Below are 23,520 nucleotides of genomic sequence, written 5' to 3'. Positions count from 1 at the left end.
AGCTGTATTAATTTCCTCAAGCAATGAAACTACACCTGGAACAGCAGCTGCAATTGGAGTCACCACCTGGTTAAGTTTTTAATAATTCACTGTCATTTTCCAAGATCCATCAGTTTTTTGCACAGACCAAATAGGCGAGTTGAATGGGGATGTGGTGGGTATTACCACCCCAGCATCCTTCAAGTCCTTGATGGTGGCAGTAATTTTGGCAATCCTCTAGGAATGCAATATTGCTTTCCGTTTACTATTTTCCTAAATAGGGGGCAGTTCTAATGGTTTCCACTTGCCTCTTCCTACCATAATAGCCCTTACTCTATTTGTCAGAGATCCAATGTGGGGGTTCTGCAAGTTGCTGAGTGTATCCATTCCAATTATACATTCCTAAACTGGGGAAATCACTACAAGATGGGTTGAGGGACCCACTGGACCTACTGTGAAATGAATTTGAGCTAAAAAAAGAGCTAAGACTCCATTAATAACTTGACCCCCTTATGCCCCTACTCTGACTGGTGGGCCACAGTGATGTTTTGGGTCTCTTGGAATTAGTGTCAGTACAGAGGCAGTATCCAGTAATCCCTGAAAAGTCTGATTATTTTCTTTTCCCCAAAGAACAGCCACTCTCATAAAAGGCCATAGATCCCTTTAGGCAAGGCTGGGAGAAAGATTAACAGTATTAGTTTTTGGCAGTGTATTGGAGTCCTTCCTCAAGGGACCCGGCCTCCCTTTCATTCAAGGGTTTATGGGTCTTTAAACTCACTCAAGTCTGGGAATCGAGTGAGGGGCCATGACTTTCTGCTCTGGTGATTTGAGTTAGGCTACCATTCACTTGACCTAGAATTCTTTCACTCATACAGATCAAGTAAATATTTAGTAGATTTCCTATCTATTTCACTCCTAGAGACACCACGACTAAGTAGCCAATACCATAAGTCCATACAAGTCAGACAATTCTTATTACTGCTTTGAGTCTGCTGTCCATTACAGTAACCACACCCACCTTGTCTTTGTTAATTGAGTGCCTCCACTTGATCACTACTACCATGAGGTCCAGTCAGCCCCACTGTAGTTAGGTGTCTTAATTCAGTTAGGGCAGTTTCCATTGTCAAATCTGACTTTCATAAAATAGCAATCACAGCAGTCATCAAGGATGCTGGACCTCTCTTCACTAATTTGTGCCTCACGGTTGTGGTAAAAGGTGTGTCCTCTGGGCACTCCATGTGTGGGTCTGTGGGTCTAACCTGATAAATCCACTCTAGCATACCAATTTCCCTAAGCCTTTGGATACCTTCTTTTACAGTATACCAAACCAGTTCTGGTACTTCAACTTGGTTTAGTGTAGGCCACCACATACTCCATGCTTCAGCGACCCAACCAAATAAACTATTAGAGCCTTTCCTAACCTCTTGACTGAAACATTGAATGAAGAATCTGTGCTTGGTGGGCCCATATCAATAAACTCAGACTGATCCATCTTTATGTTCCTTGCACCATTACCCCACATTCTTAATAGCCATTCTCACACATATTCCCCAGGTTTCTGTTTGTACATATTAGAAAAGCCAAGCAGTTCTTTCGGAGTGTAGCATACCTCCTCCTGGGTCATGCTTTTTACTTCGCCTTTTGGGGCTGCTGGGACTTAAGTCTAGTTATAGTTCTAGAAGCCAAAATCAGTGGTGTGAAAGTGTTTTGACAACATTCGGCATTGTCTTGTAAGGCATCTGACTCAGGCAATGTCCCAGTCAATGACTCAAACAAATATCTTTAGACACAGCTGGGTTAATCTCATTAGATGGAGGTGGAGGGGCTAATGGTTTTACTTGGGAGGGTGGGTTACCAGACAAACATGGAGTAATCTTTTCAGATGAGAGTGAGAGGGCTGGTACTGTTGGCAGGAGTGATCCAATGAAATTTAGGGGCTAAGTGTCTTCAGTTTCCTGATTTTGTGCCCATATGTCCCCATCCCAAGTTTCAGGATCCCATTTCTTCGCAATTAATGCCCTCACTTTAACTTCAGACACTTCTCTAGTTTGGCGATTGAGTTGGTGTTGTAATTCATCAACTCTTGCTTTAAGACTCTAGGCTTGTTTTTTTGGCAATATCAGCTCTGTTACTACAAAAAATAAGATTTTCTTTCAAGGCACAAGTAGAAACTTTGAGGTCATTTATGCCACACTTGAACTTTGACTCTGAAGCCCTGAGCTCATCTCTGTCTTTCACCAGTTTGTCTAGCAAAAGTAGGACCAACCAATCAGCTTCCTTATACTTCTCATTATGACAATATTGTAGAAAGATATCACACATGCAATCATCCAGAGCTCACCTTTCACAAATACTTGATCTATGGGTGATGATATTTTGCTGATTTGTATTGCTACCTCATGCCATAGATTAGCAGTCCTTTCTTTACTACTGGAAGCAGACTCATCAACATCTTTAAAACTAACAACTTGAGAACTAATTTAGAAAATTCATCCTTATAATTTTGTTTCTCTAGAACCATTCTTGGTACCAAATGTCTTAGGCTGGGCTGTATAGAGAAGCAAAACCAATAAAGATGTAAATATATATGTATATATAGAAATTTATATCAAAGAAATGGCTTATGCGGTTATAGAGGCTGGAATGTCCAAAGTCCATGGGTTGGAATAGAGGCTTCTCCTGATTCACGTAGCTGCAGAGGCTGGCAGATCCAAGGTCAGCAGGTCAGAGAGCAGGGCTCTTGCTCACAGGCTGTGAAAACTAACAAATCCCAAGATTGGCAGGCAAGACCAGAGGTAAGCTGCTAGCTCAAGTCCCAAGAACCAGAGGTCAGATGAATAAAAGCCAGCTGCAGGATCCAGAGCCAGCAAAAGCCCACAAGCCTTGCCAGGATGTCCACTTATATTTGATGCAGGCCACATGTCCAAGGAAACTCCCTTTCAACTGATTGGCTACTCACAGCAGACCCTGTCATGGAAGTGATCACGTTATATCAAATCTCATCAGAGAAGTGATCACATCATAGGACTGCCAAACTACATCATACCTGAGAATCATGGCCCAGCCAAGTCGACGCAAAAATTTAACCTTCACATCTTTCAAACCTCACCTATGTGCTTCCTGATCCTGATCACAAGTTGTTCCTGTTACTTTCAAGTTTGTCCTGATCCTGAATTGTAGCCTGTCATTTCCCTATAAACCACATAACTGAAAGTATGGTCTGTGAGTTCTGTGCAGCCATTGCAACCAACTATCAAATCCAGTGGAGAAGTAGAGAGTGCCATGGAGGAAATGGCTGGTGTCAGAAATGGTGAAAAAGTTGGAGAGTGGAGGTATGTCTGACCTCCTCCTCATAGGAACCACTCTGTGCTAATCCTGACTGTTACTCCTATTGAATGTAGTGAGTTTCTTTTGTCAAATTTTAGACCCTTCTTTAAGAATGTCACCTAATAAAACTAGGTAATTTAGGTTAGTTTGGCTATTTAGGCATAATTCTCTTACTTACCTAGAATTTTCCCAATTCTAGCACCAAGATAAATATTTTTATCTAGCATAAAGCAATACTAATATATATTCCTAATTCAACATGCTTAGAATAATAGGAAAATAACAGAAAATTGTTATTTTTATACATAATTTAATAAATTTATATAAATAGGTATGGTTATATAATTTATGTAATGTATAATGTATATACTTAAATAGTTATATAATTAAAGTGTTTATATAATTTACAAATATATAAATTATATATAAAATTTCAGGACATGACTAGTAAATAAAACATATGTTGTGTTTTATTATGCTTAAGATAGGAAACAAATTTGTAGAAAGAGCATAGGCGTCTTAGCATAAGAATTTAAAAAAAAAACAAAAACCCTTTGCTGTCTAGTTGATTCCAACTCATAGAGACCCTATAGGACAGAGTAGAACTGCCCCATACGGTTTCCAAGGAGTACCTGGTAGATTTGAACTGCCAACCTTTTGGTTAGCAGCCTTAGCACTTAACCACTATGCCACCAGGGTTTCCTAAGGTGGTAAAACTTCTTCTGAGGAAGAGTTGGCTAGTCCTCAGGAGCAACTATAAAGTCACCTGCCTGCTTGTTTATGGTAAAAGGCACTGTTAGCTCTGGCTTACATAAATGGAGGGAGAAAAAATAGGAAGATAAAAGAAATTGAAATGTTCCTTGAAGGGAGATTAAACATTCCTTTATTCACCCTAATGCCATGTACTTCAATCATAATCTACAACTTAGTGTTAACAGTAGATTTTGTCAAGAAGAAAAAGTGAACCTGGGATATTTCCATTTGGGACAATAGCACTAAGGTACCAAGTAGAAAATCCTTGAGAAAAATGTAGTATAAATTCTCTGCTACCAATTTCCCCCTTATTACTCAGTGAGACTTCCTTCCCAAATACTCTTGGCTCAGCTCTAATGGAATACAACATAATAAGAGTTTTGTTACCTAAGGGTATTATCCACACCATTCTATGCCTCTTTGACAGTTAGCTTTCTTGATTCAATAAAGGAGAAGAAAATTGCTTCAATTTAAGGGAAATCTATTAACTTGCTTAGTTCTCTAAGGTCCTATTCTTTAGTATGCTGAAGCACTGGTTTACAAAAAAATAACATCATAGAAATTGAAAAAGTCTGCCCAGATAGAAGCTGGAGCATTTAATTCTCCCTAAATTAGAGAAAAGATTGTGAGGTCTGTCTTCCTTAAGTACCTTCATCCCAAACCCATGTAAAGTGATTTGGCAAGTGAGAAATGGCACAAGTGTATTTTCCTTTGGCCTGTCATATAAAATATCATTCTATCAAGCTTCTAGATATGCCAGGTACTATGCAAGGTCTCTTTATGTACATTATCTTATTAATCCTTACAACAACTTTCAAAATAGCATTGTTATTTTTCATTTGGGGCAACTGTGCTCAAGAAACTTTAAGCAACTCTTTTAAATCACATACCTGTCAAATTGACTTGTCATTCATACCCAGGATTGTCTAAATTCAATGCCTTGTATTTTACTACAACAATGCATGTATTATTTAAACTCTTATCTGAACCCCTTGTCTTCAGAAAGCCTCTGGTAAGCCCCTGGATAGCATGCAATTCAACAAGACACTGGAATGGTAAATATTGCTAGTACCCATTGCCATCGAGTCAATTCCCACACAGAGCAACACTACAGGACAGAACAGAACTGTTTCACAGGACTTCCGATCTGTAAATCTTTACGGAAGCAGACTGCCACATCTTTCTCCTTCAGAGCAGCTGACGGGTTCGAACTGCTGACCTTTAGGTTAGCAGCCAAGTGCTCTAACCACTGTACCACCAGGGCTCCTAAATATTGCTAGTAGGGGAGGAGAAAAGGCTAGAAATAGGAAAATCACCACACATTGTCCTCACAGAGGTTCCTAAGGCCAGACTGTCAGCAGCAGCTGCAGGTACAAAGTGAAAGGTCAGTGACAGCAGGACAGCCAAGGGAAGAGGCTGAAGTAGGCTGGGGAGAGAGGACCTGACTCCATGGGGAAAACTGGGTCACAGTGCAGTACAGTGCTCTCCCAGACTTCATGCCCACTGGGATGCCTCAGTGAAATTACAGGGACTAGTCCCAGCAGTCAGATGACTGGTCTGAACTCTAAACTAATTAACCCCTTCGTGAGATGAGGGAACAATTTCAAGTAATCATTTCTTCAGTGTGTGAGTAACAAACAATGCTTAAAGTTCTCAATTAAATAGAAGTAGGAAAGGTGGTTGATTTCAAAATATTCCTGAGGTACACTAGGCATTTTGGATTTTAAACTTCTAATGTTCATTCAGAAACCCTGGTGGTGTAGTAGTTAAGAGCTATCGCTGCTAACAAAAGGGTTGGCAGTTTGAATCCACCAGACATTCCTTGGAAAACCCCTGGGACAGTTCTACTCTGTCCTTTAGGGTCACTATGAGTCGGAATCGACTGGACGGCAACAGGTTTGTTTTTTTTTTCTTTTAACATTCATTCATTCAATAACCAAATCAACCCAGTCAACATTCATTATACATAGTGCTAAATGATGTCTATATCCCTATGAAGTCAGAACTGAATCCATTAAATTTTCAGTAATCATATTTTTACCACTTTGCTGCTTGCTATTGCTAGATCTTTCAGAGTAATGGTGACGGCTGCTTTGCTCTTCTCTTCGCATATATCTCTTTACATGTTTTCTCAAATAAATCACTCATCCCCCCAACATCAATTACCAACGCTATGATAATGCTTCAAACACCCCGTTATCACCAGTCCTACTTTTTCCCATCTCTTTGCTTTTATTCTCAGCTACATCACATGTATTTAGTTGGGAAATGATCCAGTCTCTCAAAACAAACATTTCTAAAATGAACTCTTCATCTTCCCCCGTGTATTTAACCACACCCCCACAACTTCCCTCCTTCTGGGATTTCTGATCTCTGTTAAAGGAACCACTCTTCTCACCCATTCACTCCATGCCTCCGTTATGAAGTCCTCTCCATAACAATCAGTTATGAAATCCTCTTAGTCTTCTCTGTAAGACCTCTATGGTACCTAGTCCTTCCCTCCATTTCCATTGCTACCCTCCTGGTCTAAGTGCTTTTCTCTTCACACCTCAGAAGACAGGCCTGGCGATCTGCTTCTGAAAGGTTACAGCCTTAAAAGCCTTATGGAGTAGTTATGTTCTGCACATACAGTGTAGCCATGAGTCGGAATGGGCTTGACAACAACTAACAACAACCCTTCTTATTCCCTTACACCCATTTCGAAATCCCTTCTTAAGTCTCAACTCTTCTATAAAGGTTCTTTTTTTGACCATTCCAACTTTCATAGTGCTCTAGTTTATTGTCTTTTGGTCTTGCCTCTCCAATGAGATGACAAGCTCCTGAAGGTAGAGACCAAATTAGTTCTTTTGTATTTCACCCTGTTAGACCTCTACACTGCCACCCACCACACACACACACACACACACACACACACACACACACACCCCATAGTGGTACCTGGTCCAGGCTGAGTGCAAACAGATGCTCAACAAATACTTGGGAAATTATTCACATTTGGGTACTGAGAGAAGTTGGTATTACCAGTTCTACTTCCTTTTCCCTTTTACTACTAAGGTTTTGTCCTTGTGAAGAAAAGAGAAGGGCTACTCTACTGAGTATTCTTTCTCTATATGTGAAGTAGCAACTGAAAGGACTATTATAATTAATGAAGGTTCTTGGCTACGTAACTTCTAAAGAAGGTGTCCAGCTTTCTACCCCTTTTTCATGGTAATAGTTTTCCCTAGCCTATAACTTTTAGCCATTTGGTATGTAAAACTAATAAAAAGTGAGCCCTGCTTAACTTAATCTTGTTACCTTGGCCACAGTGAGTCATTCAAGGATGGGCAAATGACCCAATACTGGCCAGAGTAATATAAGGAGAATTTTGTGAGGGTTTCTGGGAAACTTCTTTGCTCTTGCCAAAGAGTTGTCAGGACAGATGTTCCCCCTTTCTTCCTCTGGAAATTGGTGTACACGGAACTACTGCAGCTGTTTATTTACTGCGAAGGAAGCCAAGCTAAACAATGAAGCAGACACAGAGACAAGGGCAGGGCCGAGATACATGAAAGAGAAGTAGAACTGGAGCCTTGATCCGATTATGCCTGAAGCCTGACCTCCGCCCAGTACTTTTCAGCTCTATGATTTTCCTTTAATTTCCTTTAATGCCAAACCAGTTTGAGTCTGACCTTTAATTACTTGCAGCCAGAAACATCCTACTTATAGAAGAGAAAGCTAAGCCCATAACACTCAGGAAACTATTCACAAAAGAAAATTCAGGCCCCCCACACCCTTAGTGTCTCAACCTGACCCAACTCATACTCCAATGCTTTGTAAGGATGTTTGTACACACTCTCCGTTCTTGTATCTCTGCTGAGTGCTGGTCCGTCCCACTTTACTTTGGAGTACAGGAAACTGAAATCATATTAATTTATCCTCTCAGATCAACAAACTGAAATCTCTGATAGATAGAAGAAATAGAGAAGCAGAATGAATATTTAAAGAGAAAACGCAAGGGAGGATGCTTAGGAAAATCAAAACTTCAATAAGACAAGTTGAGGAATAAATGTAAGGCTGCTAAAGAAGGCATGGATCTCACTTTTGTAGAAGCAGAATAGAAGTCAGCCATTTAAAAACCGTTCAAGCAAATAGCAACCAGTAGGAAGCCCGGGGCAATATATTCTTGCTATAGTTAGAATAATACACATTAGCTATGTTGCAGATGCAGGGGTCAGAAATTGAGTTAAAAAAAAAATTCTTTTCAAGTGGGAAAGTCCAAAGAGAATCTAGTGACCATAGATTAAGCTCTATGAGGAAAAGTTTAAAACTGGGATAATTGAAAATGAAATACAATTATACTCTGACACACATGTGGTTGTCATGCATCAGAGCTGACTTGTTGGCAACTGGTGGTTTTTAATGTGGTCCAGAGGTCACAAACTCAAATGGCTTCCTTCACCAGAAGGTACTGTCTGTGAGTGAACTGAACACAGTTGGTGGGGTGGGGGGGCGGGGGGGGGCGGGGTGTGGTGAGGACCGAGGACGGATGCTCTGCCCAAAGTGCATGGGGGCTACTCAATTCCAGTTTATTGTCACCCTGTTTTATTTCATATTTTGCCATCTCTGAAACTGGACAGTGTCTTGCAATCTTTGTTGCCCCAACAGCAATCATGATGAAGTTGCCATTGACTGTGCATACACTAGCTTTTAGTTATCCCTGGTGGCAAGACTGGAAAACTATAACTCCTTCTCATTTTAGGACCTTTTGAATTGTGGTTGTTGTCTAAAGACCTTCTATCGATGCCTTTGTAGTTAATGAAGAAAGTGCCAGCATCAAAACTTGTTCATAGGTGTCAGAAGCTTGGAGAAAACATAAGGACAATAGTGAAGCAGTCTTTTTGAAAATGCTGCACCAGTATCTAAAGGCATCAATAAATCTGACTCAAAAAGTAAGTCTGACTCTCTGGACTCCAAAATTTTTTTAGAAATACCTTAATCAATTATTTTGCTTCTATTTTCCTTTTTCTATGTACAAGAGTGACATATGACAAAAATCTGTGTGTCAGATGAAAAGAACTTTTTCAATAAGCAAAAAGTATGTATATTGTTGTTGTTGTTAGGTGCCATCGAGTTGCTTCCGACTCATAGCAATCCTATGAACAACAGAACGAAACGCTGCCTGGTCTTGTGCCATCCTCACAATGGTCATTATGCTTGAGCCCATTCTTGCAGTCACTGTGTCAATTCATCTCCTTGAGGGTTTTCCTCTTTTTCACTAACCCTCTACTTTACCAAGTATAATGTTCTTCTCCAGGGAACCGTCGCTCCTGATATCATGGCCAAAGTACTCTATGTTCAAGAGCAAGTTTCAGAGTCTCTTCTGACATCCATTTTGTTTTTTTCTTTCTTTCCTGTCTTTTTAATGATCTTTTGCTTCCTTCATGTATGATGTCCTTGATGCTTTCCCACAACTGGTCTGGTCTTTGGTCATTAGTGTGCAATGCATCAAATTTATTCTTGAGATGGTCTCCAAATTCAGGTGGGATATACACAAGGTCATATTTTGGCTCTCGTGGACTTGTTTTAATTTTCTTCAGCTTCAACTTGAACTTGAATATGAGCAATTGGTGATCTGTTTCGCAGTTGGCCATTGGCCTTGTTCTGACTGATGATATTGAGCTTTTCCATTGTCTCTTTCCACAAATGTAGTTGACTTGATTCCTGTGTTTTCCATCTGATTAGGACCATGTGTATAGTCACCGGTTATGTTGTTGAAAAAAAGGTATTGCAATGAAGAAGACATTGGCCTTACAAAATTCTATCATGAGATCTCTGGCACCATTTCTATCACCAAGGCCGTATTTTCTAACTACTGATCCTTCATCTTTGTTTCCAGTTTTCACATTGAAATCACCAATAATTATCAGTGCATCTTGATTGCATGTTTGATCCATTTCAGACTGCAGAAGTTGGTAAGCATCTTCAATTTCCTCATCTTTGGCATTAGTGGCTGGTGCGTACATTTGAACAATAGTCGTATTAACTGATTTTCCTTGTAGGCTTATGGGTGTTATCTCATCAGTGACAGCATTGTACTTAAGGATAGATCTTGAAATGTTCTTTTTGATGATGAATGTGACGCCATTCCTTTTCAATTTGTCATTGCTGGCATAATAGGCCATACGATTGTCTGATTCAAAATGGCCAATACCAGTCCATTTCAGTTCACTAATGCCTAGGATATCCATCCTTAGGCATTCCATTTCATTTTTGATGACCTCCAATTTTCCTAGATTCATACTTCATACATTCAACATTCTGATTATTAATGGATGTTTACAGCTGTTTCTTCTCATTTTGAGTTGTGCCACATCAGCAAATGCTTGACTCCACCCACGTCATTAAGGTCAACTCTACTTTGAAGAGGCAGCTCTTACCTGGATGTACTTTTTTTAGATTTGTGTATATATGGGAGACCTGGTGGCACAGTGGCTAAGAGCTACGGCTGCTAACCAAAAGGTTGGTAGTACGAGTCCACTGGCCACTTCTTGGAAACCCTATGGGGCACTTCTACTCTGTCCTATAGGATTGCTATGAGTTGGAATCCACTCGAAGGCAATGAGTTTGGAGTTTTGGTGTATATATATGTGTGTGATAAAAAGTATTATGTCATAGTTTAATTAGTATCACTTTTCTCTTTCTTAGTGTTATCTAAAATAATGGTACATCTCCCAGTCAATGACATGTTAGAGTCTGCAGAATATGTTATTCTTAGAAAAGCAAACAGGATTGGAAAGGTTAAATTATTTACACAGACACACACACACACAGATTCCTTAAGACTAGAAGACAGGTCTCCTTTTCTTTGCGCTGCCATATTTTATCTCTCTTTTTTGAGCGTCTGTGCATGAACTAGTTTCCAAGGGTCCCACTAATCCATGAATTCAATTTGGAGACAAGAGTATTTGCCTTCCGTGGAAAGTATGTGTATTTCTTCTCCAAAACACAGAGTATGTGAAATATAAAATGCCATGGCAAGGATAGTGTTTTCTTTTAATGTAAATCACTGCAAAGGAAGAGCTTGATTGTCCAGATTTTCATCAGGGACTGCAGTGATGTAAGACACAGATTGTATATGTTAGAAGGAAAGACACATTGTGCACATGTGCTCGTTTATGACAGTATGTTTCATCGTAGCGCTTCATCCCCTGGAGAATGTCCTATGCTTTTGCTAGGCTGACGTGTAAAACACAGTGCAAGATGTTCTGATGATCTCTAGATTATGTTTCAGTTTTTAACTTCAGTGATTAATTGTGTAAATTAGTGATTAAAATCTCTGATGTTTTTAAAATCTGAAGGTGCCTAAAGGAAATTCTAGTTCAGTATCATCACAGTGTATATTAGCTCAGATCCTTACAAGTCCTTGCTAGACAGCAGGTAAACATTTGTTTAAAGAAAAAAAAAAAAAATGCCCTGAGAGAAAAGTTTAAAACAATGTGAGATCCTGGACTTTGTGACAGTGTTGAAGTGTTTAGGGTTTAAGAAAGAGAAGTATCAAAGATTATGCTTCGTATTTTACATTCAACATACAATGCTTTAAAATAAAAATAATAAATGGTTCTAAATTATCTGCAGGTAATGATTTGGAAACTGGACCGGGGGTCATTCAGATGAATGCGTCTATGGATGGGGAAAGGATAAAATCCAAGAGAACTGCTCCTGCTTTGAGACCTTTGATAGCAGTCTGCCAAACTCACAGGTTATGGGTTGTACTGACTTCATGGATGCGCTGTGGAGTTGGGGGTGGAGGTTGGGAGGCAGGACAGGAAAAGCTATGCATGCTGTAAAAATGCTAACAGTCCTACTATCAATCAGACCAATGATATTAAAATCCTTATACTTACTTAATTTTAATTTCTTTAAAGCAAATTATGAACTATTTTAAAAAACTATTTTAGGGCCAGATTTTTTGCCAACATCTAGTCAAGTTTAGAGATTTTTAGACAGTAATTTATTCAACAAAAGGTGCTCTGGTGGCTCAATGGTTAAGTGCTTGGCTGCTAACTGAACGGTTGATGGTTTGGACCCACCAGCCACTCCATGGGAGAAAGATGTGGCAGTTTGCTTCTGTAAAAAGATTTACAGCCTTGGAAACACTATGGGGCAGTTCTACTCTGCCCTATAGGGTTGCTATGAGTTGGAATTGACTTGGGGGCAATGGGTTTGGTTGCTTTGTAATTTATTCAACACAATTTTCTGCCAGTCCTAAATTACAGACCCTCTAATAGCCTCAAACCTAAAGTATTTTTCATGTGAATCTAAAATATCCATGCCCTAAAAAAAAAAAAAAAATTTTTTTTTTTTTATGTTCAAGAAGGGGATAGACTCATCATCAGCCAAAGTTCTGTTACTTTCTGTATCACATCAGTGTTTGCAATGCACCTGTTTCCTCTCAAGGAAATGTTCTGTAAATAATCAGGAACACATCTCAGTCATTCTGAGAGATTACATCAGGGTTAAAAGAAGCCTCGAAATATATATTCTTATGAAGGCTTAGGGAAAAAAAGACTTTTTGGTGTACTTTTTTTTTCCTCTTCTGATACAGGACTTGTAGAAAACAGTGTGAAATAAAAAAAATTTGAAGATGGACTAAATCCTTTTACCAAATCACTTTCCTTTTTTTCTTTATTACCCATATAAATTGAAATTTTATTATAGAATATTTTTAGAAGCATTCAGTTTTGTTGTGACTTTCATCTCAATTATTTTCAAAGAAGCCAATATGGACATTTTAATCATTTTTATCAATATCTATGTTCATATAGGCCAGCAGTTCTCAAATGAAGGCAATTTTGCCTAGTATCTGGCGTAGAAGTTTAATATTATTAAATGAATGAGCCCCAAGTGTTGTCTTTCAGGATAGTAAAATAAATGATTATTTTGTTTTCAGGGTCCTCCATCTTTTCAGTTCGCTCAGCACATCCTTGTTACGTTTTCTCCTCCTGGATCATCACTCCCCTTAAGCATTATAGCCTTAGAATAAAATACAGGAATACTTCAGGATGAGGGCTCTGCCAGCAGGTATCAGAGCTCCTCACAGCTGACTGCCTGTCCCTTCCCACAAAAAAAAACCCAGTGCCTTCGATGTGGTCCAAGACATGCATCAGGAGTCCCTGGAGCAATTGTTGACGTGTAGATTCCTGGGACTGCAGCTACTCCTATTGAATCAAAATCCCTGGAAGTGAGACTGGACATTTGTATTTTACCTTCATTCCGGGGTGATTCTTAAATCTCACTGATGTTTAAGATCCACTGCTGAGCGAAAAATCAGTGGTTTAAAACCACCAGAGGCTCCATGGGAGAAAGATGTGGCATTCGCCTTCCATAGAGATTTACAGCCTTGGAAACCCTGTGGGGTAACTATGAGTCTGAATGGACTTGGCAGTAGTGGGTTTGGTTTTTGGCTTTTTTTTTTTTTTGTCCCTAGACTAGACCTTTCTCCCAGGTCCGAATTCATCTTTCCTGATTCTAACTTCCTCTGTTCCCAATTCTCTGCCAAGGCTAATCTTCTGAGAGGTGTTTAGTCATTAATGGTGGATAGTCTTTTAATGTATTTGCTCCCAAAATCCCCTCTCCAAAATTGCATTCAATATCTTTACACACAATAGTAACCCATGGCAGGACTGCCTGCACATTTACAGGCTCAAGGAGGAGAGAATCTGTGATCCCTTTTCCAAAGAAGGCAATGCATCCTCTTTAATGGCCTGGCCTGGCCTGGGTATAACTCTTTAAAGAATATGATTTCTTCTTCCCAAAATCTCTTCTCTTTCAAGTCGTGTATTTGGGAAAAAACAAAAAGCAACATTCTTGTTAACCATGTTTGTGTTTTACTTCACCACCTGCCAGCTTGACCTAGACAAAACCAGAAGAGTAGCATAAATCAGATTTGGCCTTGATCCTTTATACTTGCTGGGTTACAGGCCAAATACTCATATAGGTAGGTCCTTCTGGTATTTAGGAGAATAAAGTTATTCCAGTCTGCTTTTTTTTTTTTTTTTTCCTGTATGTAATTCCACTAACATGGCAGATGTTTTTTTAAAGCATGGCTCTTACAATGCAAATATTTCAAAAAATAAAACACTAATCATAAAAATATTGTGTATATATATATATTTGTTGTTGTTGTTGTTAGTTGCCATTGAGCTGACCCCAGCTCAGGGTGACCTTATGTATAACAGAATTAAACATTGCCAGGTCCTGCACCATCTTCACAATCATTGCCATGTTTCAGTACGTTGTTGTGGCTGTTGTGCAAGCCATCTCATAGAGGGTTTCCCTCATTTTCATGGGCCCTGCATTTTACCATACATGATACCCTTTTCTAGCAATTGGTCTTTCCTGATATGTCTAAAGCAAAGTAAAACAAAACATAAAAGTAAAATAAAAATTTAGCTAGCATTTATTGAGGGCTTATGTTGTGCCGGGAATATACATTAACTTATTTAATTCTTAAAACAGCCTAGATGGTGAACATTGTTATCCTGAACTTACAGCTGAAGAAATGGAAATTTAGCAATATTATTAATTTGCTCAAAATCACAGAACTCTAAGTGTCAAAGCAGAGATTCAAGATTTTGAAACAACTTATATATCCTTCTCAGACATGCAAAGGGTTGATTTTTGCTTTGTATGTTTATTCATTTATCTGCACAGTTAAAACCTTAACTCAGACAACATTAATTTGAAGTTAATACTATTTAGCAGGAATTGTTGTGACATTATTTTTTATCAGTGAGAAAACAAAAACACCAAGACATTAAATTATTCTCTACCCAGACTCACAGATTCAATTTGTAAGACTAGGGATTTCAACATCCAATACTCCAGCCCAGGCATGAAGACAATCATGCTCTCTGAAAGCACACAGAATATTATTTCTACTAAAATAAATGGCAGTCATTTAAGTTTGATTTTGCCAAACTCTTCCTAGTATCTTATTAAATTAGACTGGTAATACTTCTCCGAGGATATTCGAAGGAGCATGGTAATCATAGCAGAATATATATGCTTTACTATTTAGCACTTTACTATATCAACTTAGGTAACATATTAATAGAACATTGTTAATTAAATAGTTCGTTAATTGTTTTAGATTAATTTCTCTCTCCACGTTGCTCCCACAGCACTTTGTACCAATCTCTATTTTACCACTTACTATGTGGTATCATAGTCATATGCTTACATGTCTGACTGTCCTACCACAAAATGAGCACTGAAGGTTTGGGATCCTATTTTACTCACTTTTGTATTGCCTAATATGGGTTTAATACAGTATCACCAAAGATGTCACCTTGAAAACTAAGGTGCGCTTGACCCAAGCCATGGTATTTTCAATCGCATCATATGCATGTAAAAGCTGGACGATGAATAAGGAAGACAGAAGAAGAATTGATGCCTTTGAATTGTGGTGTTGGAGAAGAATATTGAATATACCGTGGCCTGCCAAAAGAACAAACAAATCTGTCTTGGGAGAAGTACAGCCAGAGTGCTCCTTAGAAGCAAGGATGGTGAGACTACATTTTACATACTCTTGATACATTGCCAGGAGAGATCAGTCCCTGGGAAAGGACATCATACTTCGTAAAATACAGGGCCAACGAAAAACAGGAAGACCCTCAACGAGATGCAAGGACACAGTGGCTGCAACAATGAGCTCAAGCATAACAATGATGTGGGTATGGTGCAGAACCAAGCAGTGTTTCATTCTGTTGTACATAAGGTCAGTATGAGTTGGAACCAACAAGAACAACAATACAGTATCTGACTTGTAGTACGTGTTCAGTAAAAGTTACTGAATTTGTAAATAAATGTACGGATGCATAAATTAATGATTGACAAAGTGAGGCTTGCCGTATATTAATTTTTGAGGTCTTCAAGTGTGGGACTGGGTCGATTGTTTCTTATTTCCATCTCATTCATATATTTAACACATATTTCTTGAGGACTTACTATATGCTAAACCAAAAAAAACAAACCCAGTGCCGTCGAGTCAATTCCAACTCATAGCTATATGCTAGGCACAGGTAATAAAGCAATGGTAAAAGATAGGAAAGATTCCTGTCAGGAAACTTAATGTCTCTAGTGGGGAAGAGGACACTAAAGAAGAAAACAATGACTTAACACAGTAAAAGTGCAATGAAGAGAATAAAACAGGATTACTGGAGCAGTCACTGGGCTGGAGGTGAGGGAACTCCCTGAGTTGGAAACATTTGAACCAAGATCTACTGATAGGGAATCAGTAGTGCAAAGATCAGAGGGGCAATTGTCCCGGGCAGAGGAAATGGCAAGGGCTTGACATATTCAGGGAACAGGAAAAAGGCCAGTTAGTGGGCGGGGAATGGTGAATGAGAGGCAGCATGGTAGGGCATGAGAAGCCAGAGGGTATGGCACAACGTGGACCATGTTAAGGGGTATGGATTTTATTCTAAGTGTATTAGTATACATTTGAAAGGTTCTAAGAAGTGGGCTGAAATTATTTGATTTAGGTTTTTAAAATATCTTTTTGGCTGTTGTGTGGAGAATAGGTTACTAGGGGTAAGAGTAAATGTGGGAAGACAGTAGTGAGGCTACTGAGATAGTCCAGGTGAGAGAGGATGGTAACTAGAACTGGGAGAGGGTAACAATGAGGATGAAAGGTAGATCCTTGACTTAGAGTAGATAGGTGCGAAGGATGGAAAATACAGAATTCCTTTCTCATTTTCTTAGTTATTGTTATGATTTGAATTATGCACCCCAAAAATACGCGTTGTAAATTGTAACATCTTTGCCTGTGGTTGCTATGAGTCGGAAATGACTCGAAGGCTGTGGGTTTCTTTTTTTTTTTTTTTATGCCTGTGGCTTACTCCCATTTGGAAATGGGTTGTCTTTGTTATGTTAATGAGACAGAATTAGTGTAGGGTGTATTTCCAGCCAATAGCTTTTGAGACATAAAAAATAATAAACAAGCCAGCAGAGAGAGAGACGGGGTAAAATAGGTGACAAGACACATGGAGATTTCCAAGAAACCAGAAAGCAGAAGCTGAGAAAACAAGGACCTTCCTCCAGAGCCAACAGACAGAAAACCTTCCCCTCGAGCCGGCACTCTGAATTCCAACTTATAGCCTCCTAAACTGTGAGAAAATAAATTTCTGTTAAAGCCATCTACTTGTGGTATTTCTATTATGCCAGCACTAGATAATTAAGACAGTTATCTAAAAAAAAGACAGTTACCTAGTGCTGCTATAACAGAAATATCACAAGTGGGTGATTTTAATGAACGGAAATTTATTTCCTCACAGATTAGGAGGCTAGAGTCCAAATTCTGAGTGCTGGAGCTATGGAGGAAACCCTCGTGCCATAGTGGTTAAGTGCTATGGCTGCTAACCAAGAGGTTGGCAATTCAAATCCACCAGGCACTCCTTGGAAACTCTACAGGGCAGTTCTACTCTGTTCTACAGGGTGCTATGAGTTGGAATTGACTTGACGGCAATGGGTTTGGAGCTATGGAGAGGAGCCCTGGTGGCATAGTGGTTAAGCACTCAGCTGCTAACTGAAAGGTTTGCGGTTTCAACCCACCACCTACTTTGAGGGACAAATGTGGCAGTCTGCTTCTGTAAAGATTTATAGCCTTGGAAGTCCTATGGGGCAGTTCTACTTTGTCCTACAGGGTTACTAAGAGTCAGAATTGACTCTGTGGCAATGGGTTTGGTTTTGGTCGGATCCAGAGAAGGGCTTTCTCTCTGTCTACTCTAGAGGAAGGTCTTTCCCTCTTTTCAGTCTCTTTTCCTGGTTCATCTGCATGTGCTTTAGCATCTATCTTCCCTAATCTCTGCCTGCTTAATCTTCTCCTTTTATGTCTCAAAAGAGATTGACTCAAGATACACCCTACACTAATACAGTCTTCTTCACATAACAAAGAATACCAATTCCTAAATGGGATTATAACCACAGGTATACTTTTTTTTATACCTGTTGCCATTGAGTTGACTCCAACTCAGAGTGACCCTATAGAACAGAGTACAACTACCCCATAGGGTTTCCAAGGGGTGTCTGTGGATTTAAACTGCCAACCTTTTGGTTAGCAGCCATAGCTCTTAACCACTATGCCACCAGAGTTCCCAATCACGGGTATAACCCAGGAGTAAGGAATTACTATACATATTTTTTGAGGACACAATTCAATCTATAACACCCATTAATAGTGAACAATTGTTTCCTCCCTGTTCTTATTTTCATCCATAACCTTAGAGATGCCAGAATATATGCTATATTATGTCCCCCACTGAAAAATTTTTATGAGCTGGATTAATAAAGTAGATGAGACGTAGTGATGGTGTTGTTTCTGTTAGATGCCATCCAGTTGGTTCTAACTCATAGCAACCCTATGTATAACAGAAAAAAACACTGCTTGGTCCTGTGCCAGCCTCACATTGTTGCAGCCATTGTGTCAATCCATCTTGTTGAGGGTCCTCCTCTTTTTCGCTGACCCTCTGCTTTACCAAGAATGATGTCTTTCTCCAGGAACTAGTCCCTCCCAATAACACGTCCAAAGTACATGAGACGAAGCCTCGCCATCCTCACTTCTAAGAAGCATTCTAGCTGTACTTCTTCCAAGACAAATTTGTTCATTCTTTTGGCAGTTCATGGTATATTCAATATTCTTTTCCAATACCACAATTCGAAGGCACCAATTCTTTTTTGGTCTTCTTGTTCATTGTCCAGGTTTCAAATGCATAAGAGGTGATTGAAAATGCCATGGCTTGAGTCAGGCTCACCTTAATCTTCAAGGTGACATCTTTGCTTTTCAACAAAGAGGTCTTTTGCTGCAGATTTGCCCACTGCAATGCGTCTTTTGATTTCTTGACTGCTGTTTCCATGGGTGTTGATTGTGGATTAAAGTAAAATGAAATCCTTGACAACTTCAATATTTTCTCCGTTTATTGCTTATTGGTCCAGTTGTGAGGATTTTTGTTTTCTTTATGTTGAGGTGTAATCCATACTGAAGGCTGTGGTCTTTGATCTTCGTCAGTAAGTGCTTTCAAGTCCTTTTCACTTTCAGCAAGCAAGGTTGTGTCACCTGTATAACGCAGGTTGTTAATGAGTCTTCCTCCAATCTCGGTGGCGTGTTCATATAGTACAGCGTTTTGGATTATTTGCTCAACATACAGATTGAATAATTATGGTGAAAGGATACAAACCTGACTTACATGTTTCCTGACTTTAAACCACACGGTGTCCCTTGTTCTGTTCTAACGACTGCCTCTTGGTCTATGTTCAGGTTCCTCATGAGAGCAATTAAGTGTTCTGGAATTCCCATTCTTCCCAATGTTATCCATATTTTGTTATGATCCACAGAGTTGAGTGCCTTTGCATAGTTAATAAAACACAGGTAAACAGCATTCTGGTATTCTCTGCTTTAAGCCAAGATCCATCAGACATCAGCAATGATATCCCTCCTTCCACATCCTTTTCTCAATCTGGCTTGAATTTCTGGCAGTTCCCTGTTGATATACTACTGCAACTGTTTTTGAATGATCTTCAGCAAAATTTTACTTGAGTGTGACATTAAAGATATTATTTCATAATTTCCACATTCTGTTGGACCATTTTTCTTTGGAATGGGCACAGATATGAATCTCTTCCAGTCAGTTGACCAGGGTAGCTATCTTTCAAACTTCTTGGCATAGATGAGTGAGCGCTTCCAGGGTTGCATCCACTTGTTGAAACTTCTCAATTGGTATTCCACAATTCTTGGAGCCTGTTTATCACCAATTCCTTCAGTGTGGCTTGGACTTCTTTCTTCAGTACCATTGGTTCTTGATCATATGCTACCTCCTGGAATGGTTGAATGTAGGCCAAAATCTTTTTGGTACAGTGACTCTGTGTATTCTTTCCATCTTCTCTTGATGCTTTCTACATGATATAATTTTTTGCACATAGAATCCTTCAAAATTGTAACTTGAGGCTTGAATTTTCTCTTCAGTTCTTTCAGCCTGAGAAATGCAGAGCGTGTTCTTCCCTTTTGGTTTTCTAACTCCAGGTCTTTGCACATTTCATTGTAATACTTTGTCTTCTTGAGCTGCCCTTTGAAATCTTCTGTTCGGCTCTTTTACTTCATCATTTTTTCTATTTGCCTTAGTTACCCTATGTTCAAGATCAAGTTTCAGAGTCTCTACAGTCATCCATTTTGGTCTTTTCTTTCTTTCCTGTCTTTTTAATGATCTTTTGCTTTCTTCATGTATGACATCCTTGACGTCAGTCCACAGCTCATTTGGTCTTTGGTCATTAGTGTTCAATGCATCAAATCTATTCTTCAGATGATCTCTAAATTCAGGTGGGTTATAATCAAGTTTGTATTTTGGCTCTCATGAGCTTGTTTTAATTTTCTTCAGCTTCAACTTGAACTTGTGTATGAACAATTGATGGTCTGTTCCACAGTTGGCCCCTCACCTTATTCTGACTTGATAATATTGAACTTCATTGTCTCTTTCCACAGATGTAATGAATTTGATTCCTGTGTATTCCATTTGGTGAGATCCACCTGTATATTTCCCATTTATGTTGTTGAAGAAAGGTATTTGCGATGAATAGATCACTGATCTTGCAAACTTCTATCACGTGATGTCCTGTGTCATTTCTGTCACCAAGCCCATCTTTTCCAAATACTGACATTTCTTCTTTGTTTCCAACTTTCACATTCCAATCACCAGTAATTATTGCATCTTGATTGCATACTTGATCAATTTCAGGCTGCAGAAGTTGGTAAAAATCTTTAAGTTCTTCGTCTTTGGCTTTAGTGTTTTGTGAATAAATTTGAATAATAGTCACATTAACTGGTCTTCCTTGTATGCATATGGATATCATCCTATCACTAACAATGTTGTACTTTAGGATAGATCTTGAAATGTTCTTTTTGATGATGAACGTGACGCCATTCTTGTTCATTTTGTCATTCCCAGCATAGTAGACCATATGATTGTCTGATTGAAAATGGCCAATACCAGCCCATTTCATCTCACTAATGCCTAAGATATCAATCCTTACGTGTTCCATTTCATTTTTGATGACTTCTAATTTTCCTAGATTCATACTTCATACATTCCACATTCCAATTATTAATGGATGTTTACAGCTGTTTCTTCTCATTTTGAGTAGTGCCACATCAGCAAATGAAGGTCCTGAAAGTCTTATTCCATCCATGTCCTTAAGGTCGACTCTACTTTGAGGAAGCAGCTCTTCCCCAGTCATATTTTGGGTGCCTTCCGACCAGAGAGGCTCATCTTCTGGCACTATATCAGACAATGTTCTCTGCTATACTTAAGATTTTCACTGGCCTTTTTTTTTTTTTTTTCCAGAAGTAGACGGGCTGCTGCTTCCTGCTAGTCTGTCTTCGTCTGGAAGCTCTGCTGAAGCCTGTCCACCATGGGTGACCCTGCTGGTGTTTGAAATACTGGTGGTATAGCTTCCAGCATCACAGCAGTACACAAGCCAGCATGATAGGATAAACTGACAGATGGGTGGTGGATGATGGTAGTAGCAACTATTTTTCAGTTTTAAAAGTGAAACAGACTTACTGGTTCTGGTCAAGTCAATTGCTATCTTTTCAAAATCCAGAGTGTTCTTGAGTTAAGATTTAAAATACACCTTATGATTTAAAATTTCATGTGCATAACAGCAGAATGTAAATTTGTATTGAAAGTTTTCTGGAAGTTAGTGTATGACTGATGTGATCCAGAGTATTAGAGTGGCAATTGAATTTTATAAACCTCTGCATTTCTTGTCAATGCCAATTACATGTTACAAATGCAGTTTCCTAACTTGCTACAATCATTTGTGGCTTTGTAATTACATTGCAAGCTAGATGTTCCAAACCTTATTTTTAGAAATGCTAAGTGCAGTCTTCTATTCTTTTACATTCTGTGCAGAAACAAAGAGATTATTTTTACCTAACTTGTTTTTCTTTCTTTTTCAGGCTTAATTAGTTCACTTCATTTTTCTTGTGTAAAAACACTGTGTGGTAGGTACAGCTGGAGCCTTGGTCCTCTGCACGAAGACTCTGGTGTTGGTCTTTACTAGATGGTCAGTGAATTCCTGATAGGAAGGCTTTGTGAACACAGTTTCTTTCCAGAGATTGGGGGTGAGATAGCTGTAGGTCTTGCAAGTGGCCTTGGCAAAGTTTCCCAGGGTGGCAGTGCAGCCCCTTGCTGAGGTGTTGTGTTATTGTGTGTCATCTAGTTAATTCTGACACTTGGCAACCCAATATGACAGAGTAGAACTGCCCCGTAGGGTTTTCTAGGCTATAATCTTTATGGGAGCAGATCGCCAGGTCTTTTCTCCTTTGGAGCTGCTGGTGGGTTTGTACTACCTATCTTTTTGTTGGAGCCCTAGTAGCATAGTGTTTAAGAGCTCGGCTGCAGTCAAATCCACCAGCCGCTCTTTGGAAGCTCTACGGGGCAGTTCTTTTCTGTCCTATAAGGTCACTATAAATCCAAATTGACTTGATAGCAATGGGTTCCTTTCTTTCTTTCTTTTTTTTTTTTTTTTATATCTCTTGGTTAACAACCAAGCACTTAACCCTTGTGTCACCAGGGCTCCTTGGCTGAGGTGTAGCAGTCATCAATACTCTCAGCAGCAGCTTCTTGGGCACCTGGGCCAAGACAATGCCAGTATCTGTGGGAGTGGGGATGAGGCACACCAGTATAGAGCCCCAGCAGCTGGGCACCTTTGCAATGAACAGTGTGGGGCTTGCCGGTCTCGTTTCCCTAGTAGCCTCACTGCAGGGGAATGATGGAGAGCTTGGCCAGGATGATGGCCCATGAATGGCAGTGGCCACCTCCTTGGAACACTTAACACCCAGACCAGTGTGGCCGTTCTTGTCTCCAATGGTGACAAATCCTCTGAACCTGGTCAGCTGGCCAGTGCACATCTTCTTTTGCACAAGTATAATTTTCAAAACTTCATCCTTGAGGGATGTTCCCAGGAAAAAGTCAATGATCTCAGAGGCCTCGATTTACAAACAGAAGAGATATAATACCTCCAGGGACTTGATATTCATGTCTTTGACCACGCTACACAGCTTGGTGACAACACTCCTTATCCTTGGCCTTGCCTACGTGATCTCCTTGCCTCAGTCCTGGCCCAGGAGGCTGCTGCCAGAGCCTCAGCGGAAGTCTCCAGGCCTACCATTCCAAGGGGCCCCCTGGGACCTCTGGGGCCTTCTGCAGCACCAGAGTCATCTACCATTTAGTGTTTTCTCGGAGAAGACCGTTTTTTTAAAACAACAAAAAAAAAAATTCAGTTTTTAACAAATAGAGATGTAGGCAAAAATGAAATGTAAGTACTAGCACTTTGAGTACATTAAAGTTTACATTTGTGCTCTCTTCTAGGCAAGGTTGAACACAACAAAACAAGCTTTTTGCTGTACGAACCACAAGTATATGAGTCTAA

At 39.5% G+C, this 23,520-nt stretch overlaps 1 pseudogene; it reads right to left on the bottom strand.

Annotated features, from left to right (window-relative positions):
• Window positions 1–22,052: 22,052 nt before the first annotated feature.
• Window positions 22,053–23,316, bottom strand: LOC126061508 (40S ribosomal protein S2-like; annotated as a pseudogene).
• Window positions 23,317–23,520: the final 204 nt, after the last annotated feature.

Source organism: Elephas maximus, chromosome 2 (assembly GCF_024166365.1).
Source record: "Elephas maximus indicus isolate mEleMax1 chromosome 2, mEleMax1 primary haplotype, whole genome shotgun sequence".
NCBI classification, from domain to species: Eukaryota; Metazoa; Chordata; class Mammalia; order Proboscidea; family Elephantidae; genus Elephas; species Elephas maximus.
The sequence above is the reverse complement of the archived record's forward strand: the minus strand, read 5'-3'. Positions and strand labels throughout refer to the sequence as shown.